Source organism: Dipodomys spectabilis, unplaced genomic scaffold, assembly GCF_019054845.1.
Source record: "Dipodomys spectabilis isolate Male_0828 unplaced genomic scaffold, ASM1905484v1 ptg000129l, whole genome shotgun sequence".
NCBI classification, from domain to species: domain Eukaryota; kingdom Metazoa; phylum Chordata; class Mammalia; order Rodentia; family Heteromyidae; genus Dipodomys; species Dipodomys spectabilis.
Genome location: NW_024870806.1, coordinates 4534073 through 4547188, shown reverse-complemented (window position 1 = coordinate 4547188; position 13116 = coordinate 4534073). Strand labels below are relative to the sequence as shown.

General features: G+C 34.0%; 1 non-coding gene across 1 annotated transcript; it reads right to left on the bottom strand.

The window, feature by feature from the left end:
- Nucleotides 1-11019: 11019 nt before the first annotated feature.
- Nucleotides 11020-11126, bottom strand: LOC122116240. The gene has a single exon (XR_006148924.1). It is a non-coding gene; the product is annotated as a U6 spliceosomal RNA (small nuclear RNA).
- Nucleotides 11127-13116: the final 1990 nt, after the last annotated feature.

The following is a 13116-nucleotide window of genomic DNA, read 5'->3' as shown; positions in this document are numbered from 1 at the left end:
ATTTTAATGTTTTTGTTTCTTTCATGCATGTGTTTCTAACGCATTTATAAGATTATTTCTTTGTTGCTTTGTATGTCCCTCCCCCACAGTGTAACCCCCGCTTTCACTATATTTGATGTCAGTATAACATGTGGAGGAGATGGGGACAAACAAGTCTTTTAAGGATTCAGGTGGACCTGTTGCAACAATGAGAAGTACAAAATGTCATGTCAAAATCAGCATTACAATGTCGGTGGGGGGGGTGGGGGGTATGATTGGGTGGGAGGGAGGGGGGAGGCTGGGAAGGGAGGTGAAGGGTAAACAAAGGAGGAGGCTGCAATGCTTGGTGAGAAATGTATGCATTATCCTGCCCATGTAATTGTAACCACTCTGTACAGTATGTTCTCAAATAAAATTAAATTAAATTAAAAAAAAAATATTTTGGAAAAAGCATAACGAAACTGCCACTTCTAACAATTAATAGCCATTAACAAAATAACTAAAAATTAATAAGTAAATAATATACTGCCTTCTAATATTCTTTAAGAGAGCCATGATATGTCTTGTGAATAAAATGCTTATGTTAGATAGACTATGCTCATGCATAATTTATTTTATTATTGGCCAATTATTTAATTTAATCAATAAAAATATATCAAATAAGATTCCATGATAAAAATGTAAATAAGTTACTTAGCAATTGTTTGTGAAAAAATAGTCATGACTTTTAAGAAACTAAATGTCTATTTCCCTACAAAGCCCTGTTTTCGGTTTACAAATCTAATATTTCTACTTAGTTTAGAGATAATAATTGACATGAAAACAAGTAACTGCACATCTTATTTCTTGAATGACTGATGTTTTAAACATTATCTTTTATTCAAATGAATACTTAAATCTACTTTTTCAAAATAAATGCAATTTTATCTCCTTTCAGAACAAGTACTTTCTCTGCAATTAGTTGTATTAGTATATTCAGGTATTTATACGCTAAATTTTCTATGTTTGTTATGTAGATACATGGTTTTTCTATTCACAAATGTCTAACCTGTGGGATTTTTGCTTCATTAATATAAATTATCTCTGGTTGTTGTGAAGGCTCCAGTAAGCAGTATGGTCAAAAACATTTCCTGAATTCTAAATAATAAATCTAATCATTTTTAGCCTTTGATTATATCATTCATTTTCTCTTCAGAGCAATTAAACTAAAATAAATACTAATTTTTAAACATTTCACTCATATTGTAAATAATATTAACGTAGTTCACACAGAGACTAATTATTTCAAACTCACCATATTTAATGATCATCGTGTGAAGAATATAGAGAGTAGAGGGTCCTTATACTCAATAATACTTGTGGTTAAATTAAATCAAATCATATATCTGGATTTCTAATTTGGAGTTTAATCATATGGAAACAGGAACATACTAAGAAAAATGATTACTTTGGGACCATTTTCTTGTTAAAATTATGCAGCAAAAATATCTCTAAGAAATATATTTTTTAATAAAATGTTTCAACCCTTAGTTAAAGTGCATTATGCTTTCATATAAAGTTTATCTCAAAATAGAAATTCTGCAACTAATCTAATGTATGTTTTCATGAACAAAATGCTATGACTTCTAATCTTGTTACATGATTTTAATTATATTTTTGTTGTGACATGATTCCTATTTACACTTAATACTAACTTGATACAAATCATGCCCATGCACACTAACTTACATAAGATAATATTCAAACAAAATTATCTTTCTCCCTATCTCCCACAGGGAAGGGTGAGGTGTTGAAGTATATTAAATGAAAGCACTCTAAAAGAGAGTCTTTATGGAATGGAAATTTGTAACGAGAGGATGGGATCATGAGCAATTTCTACTTGGCTGAACAGGAATTCTCTTTTTACAGCACTTTCTAAACTTTTAATCACACAGGGAAATCCACAAAATTTGAAGTTCATATGAAGGAATTACATTCCTAAAAGATGTGGCAACCCTGCTCAAAAGTTCGGTCTCATCACTAGTTCTTTGTGTTTGCTGGCTGATCTATTTCTCTATCATATGTTTCATATTATTAAGCATATTAGTAATTCAGCTGTGAGTACACAGCAGGAGACTCCTGAAATCACTGCTATTGCTGGGTAATATTCAGGAGAGAGGAAAAAGATTATATTACTCTCCAATTCCTCCCTTTGGCCTTCAATAAACCAATTAATTGTCAAAACAATCATGTAAGATGTTAGTTTACTTTTCTCTTTTTAAGTAGGATTAAGCAAGTGTTTTTCGCAGTAAAAAATGATGACAGTAGTATCAGAATTCTGATATGAGTAACTTCTCCCTAACAAGCAATGCTCTATGGGCTGTAAATATGGAAGTCACACTTAAATTCTCTCTCTCTACAAACACTCACACAGACACAGACACAAACATACAGACACACAGACACAGACACAGACACAGACACACACACACACACACACACACACACACACACACACACACACACACACAGCTGCCACCCAGACACATAAGAGATCAGTTCAATTCCTTGGTAATGATAGTTGATTGATGTTTGCTCCATTGGTTTTTCTTTTTTTCAGGACCTTGCCTGGACCTACATCTTTCTCTGAAATCAAGTCCCCTGCTCTTAGTATACTGTGTCTATGTATTCATAGTATGTACCTGGCTCCTTCAGGCCAATTAATAATACCCTGAATAGAGTATCCTCAAACTTGACATTCAAGTCAAACTCCATGAATTCATACCATTATTCCGACAGACTAAAATTTATTGGATCTAGAAACCAAAAAAAAAACCCCACTTTGTTATATTAATAGGAATTGACCTCGTGAAAGTAGAATACTATTGATCAGGAACTGAGGTAAGAGGACAGGAATAAGTGGGAAAATGTAGAATACTGGATGTTTGTTAGAGATATAAAATCATCGTCTGTTGGATCATTTATTGTAAACTTATCCTATATTGAAAGCTCAATTTACATATACAGTTTTCCAGCTATTTGTTTACCCATCATTTCTGATCACAAATCCTCTTATGAATTTTTATAGTATCTTTGAATAAATCACATAGTTTGCATGTGCTTATCATCTTAAGGAAAAACAGTCTGCTTCTATATCTTTCATCTATGTGACGTAGCCTTATTTTTGGTTTCTCTGTTTGCTGAATAAATGTATTCCTGAAAACAGGATATTGACAACAAATCTGGGTTCAATTTTCATTTTTTAAATTGGAAATATAATATAAACTTTGTTGTGACTAGTCATTTTCTAAAACTGATATTCATGAACACTAATATTTTGGTGCCTTTAAGTAAATTGAGACTTGATGTGGTATGGTAGTTCTTGTGTCTAATTGACTTAACCATTAGATTATTAATGTATAAACAGGTGCATTGCACTTTTTTATTTTTATATATAAAACAGTCCCCAAGGATTTACTTTAAAGTGATAAGGGGGAGGCGGTTGTCTTCATGTTCCATAGTTTATATTTATTTCAGTAAAAGTACTAATAATACATGATGTATGCTGGAGCAATATAAAAGTTGAGAACATATTTCTAAAGAGAATGGGTTTATTGATTAAAACAGAAAACTTTGAAATAGTCATGTTTCTTGGTTGAAACTGTATAAATTTCATATGAATGTAGCTCCAGATGAGAATCAGGGATAAATTCACATATTACTGAGATTTACATCACAATATAAGCAATATAGGTATTTTAAGGAATTGTCCATTCAGAGCACTAGATACTTAATGGATGACGAATGGAATTGAAAATAGCAGAGGAAAGCAACTCAACATGCAGATATTATGATTTTATAATATTAATATGAAAGAAATGGAGCTTTTGCCTTTCTGAAGAAGAAAGTTTAGCCAGTAATTTCAATGTAAGACTTCAGTTGTAATGAGTCTAAAGTCTTTTTCTCCAAGATATTCAAGAGTACTATGCTCATCTTCTGAAGAGTAATTATTTTAATTAACTTTGTTAATATTAATTTACTTGTAGCAAATAGGTTAAAATGTCTCCTCTCATGCTTTCAATGTAATAACATACATTTCATATTATTAATGTCTCTTCATACAAGCCTGAAATCACTATTTCAAACTAACACAAACAAAAAATAAAAATAACCTGATACAACCACCACAAATCCAAATTATGTTGAAAAAAATCAACAATATATAAAATATATCTGAGGAATTGGAAAAACAATGGCAAAATAACAACAGAAAATTCCCCTAGCTCTCTCTAATGAAATAGAGAATTAGAGTCCTAGCAGGTACTCCTCTTCTAAAAAGTCACACCCAGTCAGTTATAACTATATATAGATATACAATTCAAAAGAAGATTTTATACTGTCTTCACAAGAAAACAGAAATATATGAAAAGGTGCCCAGCCAGGCAGGTGACTGCTGTGACTTTGTTGGCCAACATATTTAAAAGCACAGCTGCAGTCTGGAAATAAAAGGTCCACATGGGAAAAAAAAGCAGGAACAGAAATGTACATCGGAGACAGCCACATCCATACTCAGAGACAATTCAAGATACCATTGGGCAGCCCGAACTGTCATTGGAGCCACAAGTATTAACATCACAACATCTCACCACAATTGATTTCTACTCCTACACTTAATGGTCTAGACAAAAACCTAATTCCACAAAAACAAATCACAACAGAAGATCCAACCAACATATGGCAAATCAACCAAGAACATAAAGAGTCACCTATTAAGATTATAGATCACCCAAAAGAAATCCTCCAAGTGAACAGAGCAAATCAGAAAAATACAAGAAAAGTGATGTCAAGGTAGTAAAATTCACACAGTAAATAACCAGGCATTAGAACATACAATGAGGGACCTAGAAGGTAGTTTTCAAAATACATTATAATTACTGCTGAAAATGTGATTAATGAAAAGATACAAAACCTCTACAAGGAAATTTATTGAACAAGATGCGAACAACCAAAGATTAGCAAAATAATTCACGGAGACTACAAACAGAAAAATAAATTCTGAAAAGGCAAGGGAATCCATAGAAAAAATGGATGCCTAGTTAAAAGATATGAGAGAAGATACAGCTAAATAAACAACCCTACCAACCCCCTCACCCAAAGAAAATATGTAAAGAAAGTCCATACAAGGCCTAAAACAAAGATTTATAAAGAGATAGAAACCCTAAAAAATGTCCAATTATAAAACAGTGAAATCAAAAACAAATTATAAAGTCTTCACAGCAAAAAGATGACAAAGAAGATAATCTCAGGGGTAAAAGACCAAGTAGGTCTAAGAGGAAAGAGGAAATAATCATTTAGAACAAATCCAAGAAATAAGAAATGATCTTGCCAGAACTTCATGACTCAGTTAGAAGATCAAATTTGGGGGAGATTGGTCTCAAGAAGGAGAAGAGCAGGAAACTAAATGGATGAGAAACATATTACAGAATTCTAGCAGAGAACATTCCAAACATCCAAAGAGATAGGCACATTTAGACAAGAGAAGGCTTTAGAACACCAAACAGAATTCTAGAAGAGAACAACCCACCACTACATCATAATCCATTAGAGGATCATTAATGATCAAGGAAATGATTCTTAAAGCTGTCATAGAGAAAAGATTGATTATTTATAAAATATATACAGTCAGAATAAACACAGATTTCTTAGTTGATATGATAAAAACGAAGAGCCTGGCTTGATATATAACAAACATTAAAGGCAAACAACTATCAACAGTGAATATGGTCCCAAGCCAAACTCTCCACCACATCAGCAGGATAGAAGTTAATCAAATATATCCTACAGAGAGAAGATCAAGAAGAACAGGAACTGGTTATATAAGATGATAACTAGGTAAATATATTAAGAGTAAATGAGGCACAGCTCCTAAGAGCTCCTAAGAGAATTCACCCAAATAGATAAAATTAGAGAAAAACTGAGACATTATAACATAAATTAGCAAAATTGTGAATGTTATGAGAGTACTTTGAAAACCATATACCAATCACCTGGAGAATCCTGGAGTAATTGATGCTTTCCTATACTCGAACTGAACCAAGAAGTGATACATAAGAAGTAATGAAAATGAAATGTCAATAAACAATTTCCCATAACAGAAAAATCTAGGACTCAATAGATTTACCGTGAAATTAAGGCCTGCAAAGAACTTACAATACTCAGCTCTAACACTTCAATGGAATAGAAAGAGAAATGGAATTATCAAACACAATCTATGAAGCTAGAATTAGACTCTTCCACAAATCAGCTAGGGACTCATCAAAGAAAGAGAACTATGAAATCAGCTCTTTGATAAGCATTGATGCATAACTTCTCAATACAATTCTCACCAACCAACTTCAACAATTACCAAAAAAAAACATGCTATGATCAAACAGTATTCATCTTAGGATACGGCTGGATTCAATATAATTGTCAATAAACATAACACACACCATCAGCAGAAGCAGGGACAAGAACCATATGATTGTTTATATGGATGTAGAAATAGCTTTTAACAAACTCCAATACCCCTTTATGATTGAAAGGAACGTATGGAACTTTCCTCAATATAATACAGAGTATGTATAGGACAAAGAGAAAATAAGCATGTACCTAACGATGGAGGCATGAAGACATTAAAATCAGGAATGAGAAAAGGATGTCCACTCTCTCTACTACCCTTCAATATAGTAGTGGACTTTCTAGCAAGGACAATAGGCAAGAGAAAAATATAAAAGGGATCCAAATATGAAGGAAGTAAAACTATCCCCTTTCACAGATGAAATGATACTTTATATAAAGAACCCTATAGCTTCCCCCCCCCAAAATTTAGTAAAAGTGATGCTAATCTTCAGCAATGTAGCAGGGTATAAAACGTACAAGAATCAGTAGTTTTCCTGTGTTACCAACAATGGGAAGATCCAGGCTGAAATCCAAAAAACAACCTCATATGTATTAGCCTCAAAATCAAATCAAATCTAAGCAAAACAAAAAAACAATAAAACTAGGAATTAATTAATTTAACAAAAGTGGGAAAGACCTCAATTGTGAAAACTTTAAAAGCCTAAAAGCGAAATTGAAGGAGATTCAAGGAAATGGAAAGTCTTTCAATGCTCCTGGTTGGAAGAATTAACATTGTGAAAGCTGCAATACTGCCCCCAAACAATTGGCAATGCAATACACATAAACATCCCTACAATATTTTTCAATGCAATAGAGAAAGCAATCCAAATTTATTATTGAATTACAAAATTACAGTTCAAAGAGAAGGCTTAGAAATGAGCTCATAGGCCTATAGTCATCTTACACACACACACACACACACACACACACACTGGAATTCTATTCACCCATCAGAAAGGATGACTGTTCACCAGTCTTAAGAAGAACATCAAAGCCTTGGGAAAATTATACTAAGAGAAAAGAATGCTGACTCAAGCAATATAGGTTTCATATATTCATTCATTCATGGTAGCTAGAAGGTACCTACAAATCTACAAGAGAGATTCTTCTATGGCTAGGGAGGTTGAGCATTTCTTCATGTGTCTATCGGCCATCCTTTTTTCTTCTTCAGAGAAGTTTCTCTTTAAGTCATTACCCCCCTTATTTATTGGGCAGTTGTTTCTTTGAGGATTTGTTGTTGGGGGATTTAATTTTTTGAGTTCCAAGTATATTTTAGATAGGAGACCCTTGTCCGTTGCCCTAGCCATAAAAGAAATGCAAATCAAAACAACATTGAGATACCACCTCACCCTTGTTAGAATGACAAAAATCTAGAACTCTAGTAACAACAGATGCTGGAGGGGATGTGGACAGAAGGGAACCTTACATCATTTTTGGTGGGAATGTAAACTTGTTCAACCACTTTGGAAAGCAGTATGGAGTTTCCTCAAAAGACTCCACATAGAGCTCCCCTATCACCCAGCAGTCCCACTTTTGGGCATTTACCCAAATGTTTACAAACAAGACCACACTAAAGTTACCAGCACAGCTATGTTTATTGCAGCATTATTTACCATAGCTAAGATATGGAACCAACCCAGATGCCCCTCAGTAGATAAATGGATCAAGAAAATGTGGTAAATATACACAATGGAATTCTATGCCTCCATCAGAAAGAATGACATTGCCCCATTTGTTAGGAAATGGAAAGGCTTGGAAAAAATTATATTAAGTGAAGTAAGCCAAGCCCAAAGAAACATAGGACCCATGATTTCTCTTATTTGCAATATCTAGTATATGTATGAGTCAAGCAGAAAAGGTCAGATAAGGTGATGTTAGGAAAATGAACCCTAAGATATGTATTTATATGTTTTTTTTCTTTCTTGCATTTGTTTCTAACGCAATTATAAGATTATTTCTTTGTTGCTTCGTATGTCCCTCCCCCACAGTATAACCCCTTCATTCACTGTATTTGATCTCGGTATAATTTGTGGAGGTGAAAGGGAAAAACAAGTCGTTTAAATAAGGATACAGGTCGACCTGTTGCAACAATGAGAATTACAAGTTGTCATGTCAAAAACGAACTTTACAATTTGGGGGGGGGAGGATTGTGTAAGGAGGGAGGGGGATGGGAAGGGATGGGAAGGGTAAACAAAGGAAGAGGCTACAATGCTTGATAAGGTATATACTCACTATCTTGCCCTTGTAATTGTAACCCCTCTGTACAGTATTTTCACAATAAAAAAATAAAAATTAAAAAAAGAGAGAGATTCTTCCTCCAGTTTGAATTGCCATTATCAAGAAAACTGACAATAGCAAATGCTAACGTGGATATAGCCAAATGGGAACTTTATTACACTGTTGGTGGGAAATTAAATTTGTTCAACCATTCTGAAGTGCAGTACGGACTTTCTGCAAAAGACTAAACAGATCTCCCTATGACACAATAATTCCTCTCATGCGCAGTAATCCAATAAATAACAAACAAGCTCACGTTAAAGCTACCAGTATAAGCATGTTCAGGGCCCAGGCCCAGAGTTCAAGGACTGGAAAAAAAGTTACCACTGTTGGTATTTGTTTCCCCAAATATGAACTTTTGACATAAGATACAAAATCTTTCTATTTGCAACAGTTATAATAGGACTTAAGTGTAGTGGGTGATAAAATGTCTTCTTTGTTGAATTTTAGGAAAAGCTGTAGGCAGTCCAAGAAAAGGGAGACTTTTTGTTGTTGTTGTTGTTGTTCGAGGTGCTTGAAGCCTGGGCTTGGGCACTGTCCCTGAGCTCTTCAATTCAAGGTGAATGCTTTACCTTTTGAACCACATCGCCATTTCTGGTTTTCTGGTGGTTAAATGGAGATGAGTCTCAGGGACTTTCCTGCTCAAATTGGCTTTGAACAGCAGTCCTCAGATCTTAGCTTCCTGAGTAGCTAGGATTACAGTTGTGAGCCGCTGTCACCAGGCAAAAATGGGAGATTTTTATAAAAGAAAATTCACCTCTTCACCTGTGTCTAAACCTCAGATATTACTATTAGAACACTTCATCCTCTACTCATTTGATCTGACATTTGTAAATTTTCTCTTTTCCTTCTTGTGGAAATACTGCAGTCAATGTCAACTCAACTGTGGGACTGGATCAGTTGTATGGTAATCGCTAGCACCTAAACCAAAAACATTTACATCAAAACAAATGAAACCCTCATTTCGAATAATTGCTTTCTCTTTTTATTACAAATCTGTGCTTGATTACTTCTTAATGTGATATTGGACCTCCTAACAGTGTGATGACTTCTTCTTTCTCTTGAGCAATTGTCCTTCTTCCACATGGGTCAAATATTTAAGATTTCAAAAATTTCCATTGATAATTCATTAAGTTGACCTCGAAGAAATTTTGCATTTCTGGAATTGGTCTTCTGTGTTGTTCTTACATGCACAGGATTTCTATGATTTATTTGTTTTATAAGGAATTCTATATTCCAATCTTTGTGTGACCAATTTTAGTCCCTCTGATCAGTCTTTCCTACCCTCTCTCAGGAGTCTTTAATTTCAGCCTGCCTCATAAAAAAATATATTAGTTATCAGCTAAATGACTCCCAGCTTCAGTTTTTTGCCTGACTTCATGTAGGCTGTGATAGGAGCCTTGACTTGCCTTGCTTACTGGAGTTATTTACTTGTTTGTTTTGTTTTGTTTTTAGAGGTCTAGGATTATTAGTCAATATATTAGCTTCTCTGGGCCGCAGTGATCACCTGGACTAGAGTCAATGGGTTTTTGTCCTAATGATACAAAAACAGCTGACTAAATTCCTGTTTTAATTGTCTCAAAATGAGGCAATCTGGCATCCTTGCAAAGCCATCAATAATATTCTGCTACCACTTACAGAAATGGTCTATCAAGATGGCTTTTCAAGGTTGACTGTAAAAAATGTTTATTTCTGTGTGGGAGGACCATATAAAAATTAAAAAAAAATCACATCGTACATTATAAATACTTCAGAAACAACAGCAAGAAAAAAAAAACCACTTGTGTCCCTATCTTGGGATTCAGTTAGCTTAACATCACCTTATCTATTCCTATGCACATAGCTTTTGACCTTTTCTGCTTATCCACGACATATATTAATTATTGCCAATAAGGGATACCACGTGACCGATGTTTCTTTGGACTTGAATTATTTTAGTTAATATAATTTTTCCAAGTCTTTCCATTCTGTAACAAATCGGGCGATGTCATTCTTTCTGATGGACGATAGAATTCCCATACACACACACACACACACACACAAACTCACAATGTTTTCTTGATCCATTCATCTACTGAGGGACATAGGGGTTGGTTCCATATCTTAGCTATGGGAAATAATGCTGCAATAAACACAATTGTATTGATAATTTTCATATGGTCTTTTTGCTGACTATTTAGGTGAATGCCCAAAAGTGGGATTGCTGGGTCATACGGGAGCTCTATGTGGAACCTTTTAAGGAACCTCCATACAGCTTTCCAAGTGGTTGAACAAGTTTACACTCCCACCAAGAATGAAGTAGGGTTCCCTTCTGGCCACATCCCCTCCAGCATCTGTTAATGTAAAAATGTGGAGCGCTTCTCGAATTTGCGTGTCATAGTTGCACAGGGACCATGCTAATCTTCTGTGTATTATTCCAATTTTAGTGTATGTGCTGCTGAATTGAGCACAGAACATTTTTTATATATAAAGTGGAATTGATTTTCTTAAACTAGACATTTCAACAAAAAGTAAGTTCAAAAGAATTGTTGTGAAATTTTAGAACCATGTATTTCTTACATAAGCACACATTTAAGACTAAAGTCAAGACTGATATGTCAAAAACAAAATAATTCCACATATTTGCTGTTCAACAGATGTGTAGGGGGAGGAATTCAATTATTCTCTACAAGGCACCTATCATAATGAACACTGCAGCAAGTGTTAAGTTTTTTTTTAAAGTTTTAATGTTTTAAATATGCTTAATTTTGGGAATTTGCTTATATGCCAAAATTAAGATTGTTTGGTAGGTCATATAACTTTTCTATAAAGTATTTAAGATTTATGGTAGCAGACATATACTACTAAGTATGTGCAATTAAGAGTTTATAGAAAATTTACTAATGAGAAGTTGCAAAGTCTTTGTATGAAGAAACAGTGAAGAGTTAAGACTTTTTTAACTACACAGTTTCTGTTAAAACTTTAGGGCTTCCTTACTTTATATGTTAGCGAGGAACAAAAATGATTATATAAACCATATACAGATGATGAGACGAGACATAAATAGTAATCTTAGAGGGTAAATTTAAAGACTACTCACAGCCTATAAAACTCTTGTTGAACATCATAATCTTAGCCAGTTTTAAATGTACAGGAATATGAGAAAATAGTAAAATCTAATATGTAGTACACTTCAAATACTGGAAACAATGGTATTTGGTTTTTATTTTATTAATCATTAATATTTAATTATTGATTTTCTTTATTTGTAGCATTGTTTTCCTTGTTGTAATATAATACAACTTTTTGTAAGTCATCATTACGAGATACTTTGAGAATGTTACTTGGATGGCCATACCATTTTTTATATGTGCATGTGAATTTACAAAGAGCAAAATTAAGAACAAAATATTGATTAAAACTTTCTCAAGTAGAGTTTGAATCAGGAGTGTTGATAAATGTCCACACATAAATCTTAGCCCTATGCTGAAGCAGTGGTTTTACAGAGTTGAGGCCACAAAATTGAGAGACGGTTTTTGTGTTTAGGTTTTTGGTTTTGTTTCTGTTGGTTGTGGGCCTTGAACTCTGGGTCCTGTGTACTGCTCCTCAGCTCTTCATCTCAAGGCTATTGCTACCACTTGAGCCACAGCACCACTTCCATCTTTTTCTGCTTATGTGGTGCTGAGGAATGTGGTGTTGATGGGTTATCATACATCAAATACCTTCAAATGTACATGTAGAGTCTAAAGATAGCAGTATGAATATTCTCATACAGCTCTTGTTTATCTGTTATGCACTTTCACTATTATGCTATTTCTCTCTTTCATTCTCTCTTATTTCCTCTCTTTCTCTTTCATGCTCGATATCTGCTACTTAGAATTTCTGCTGGGCTACTATTATCCTTCATGACCCACTGGGATTTTGGGAACATGATAGGGACCATCAGTTACCCTTGCATTCTTTAAGAGTTGTAAGAGTGACGTAATATTATCCTTTGCCATTCTAAATGGCAAAACAACAGATCTAGGAATTCCTGTTCACTTTTAGTACTATTACAAATTTTCCTCATAGGAATCATTGGGACGGATAAAGATACTTTTAACCTGTGTCCTAAAGATCTTTTCTTTTACAAGCAACCTTTTTCTTTTATTATCAGTAAGTAACAAAAACAAAGCTATCCTATGGAAAGTAGGCTGAAGTTGTTCACAGGGATGGAAAATAAGGAAGTGGGGGAAGTGAGCACAGATCCTCAGAGCAGTTTATCATGTACACTTTGTAAGAATGACAATGTGCTGGGAAGTCTAGATTAAATCACTAAACACCTGAAATATATAAATATATGTACATATATTTATATATGTATATTTATTTATACATGCATATATGTGTGTATATGCCCTTATATATGTACACATGTATATTGCTCTACATACAAATACACACATACATATACACATGTAT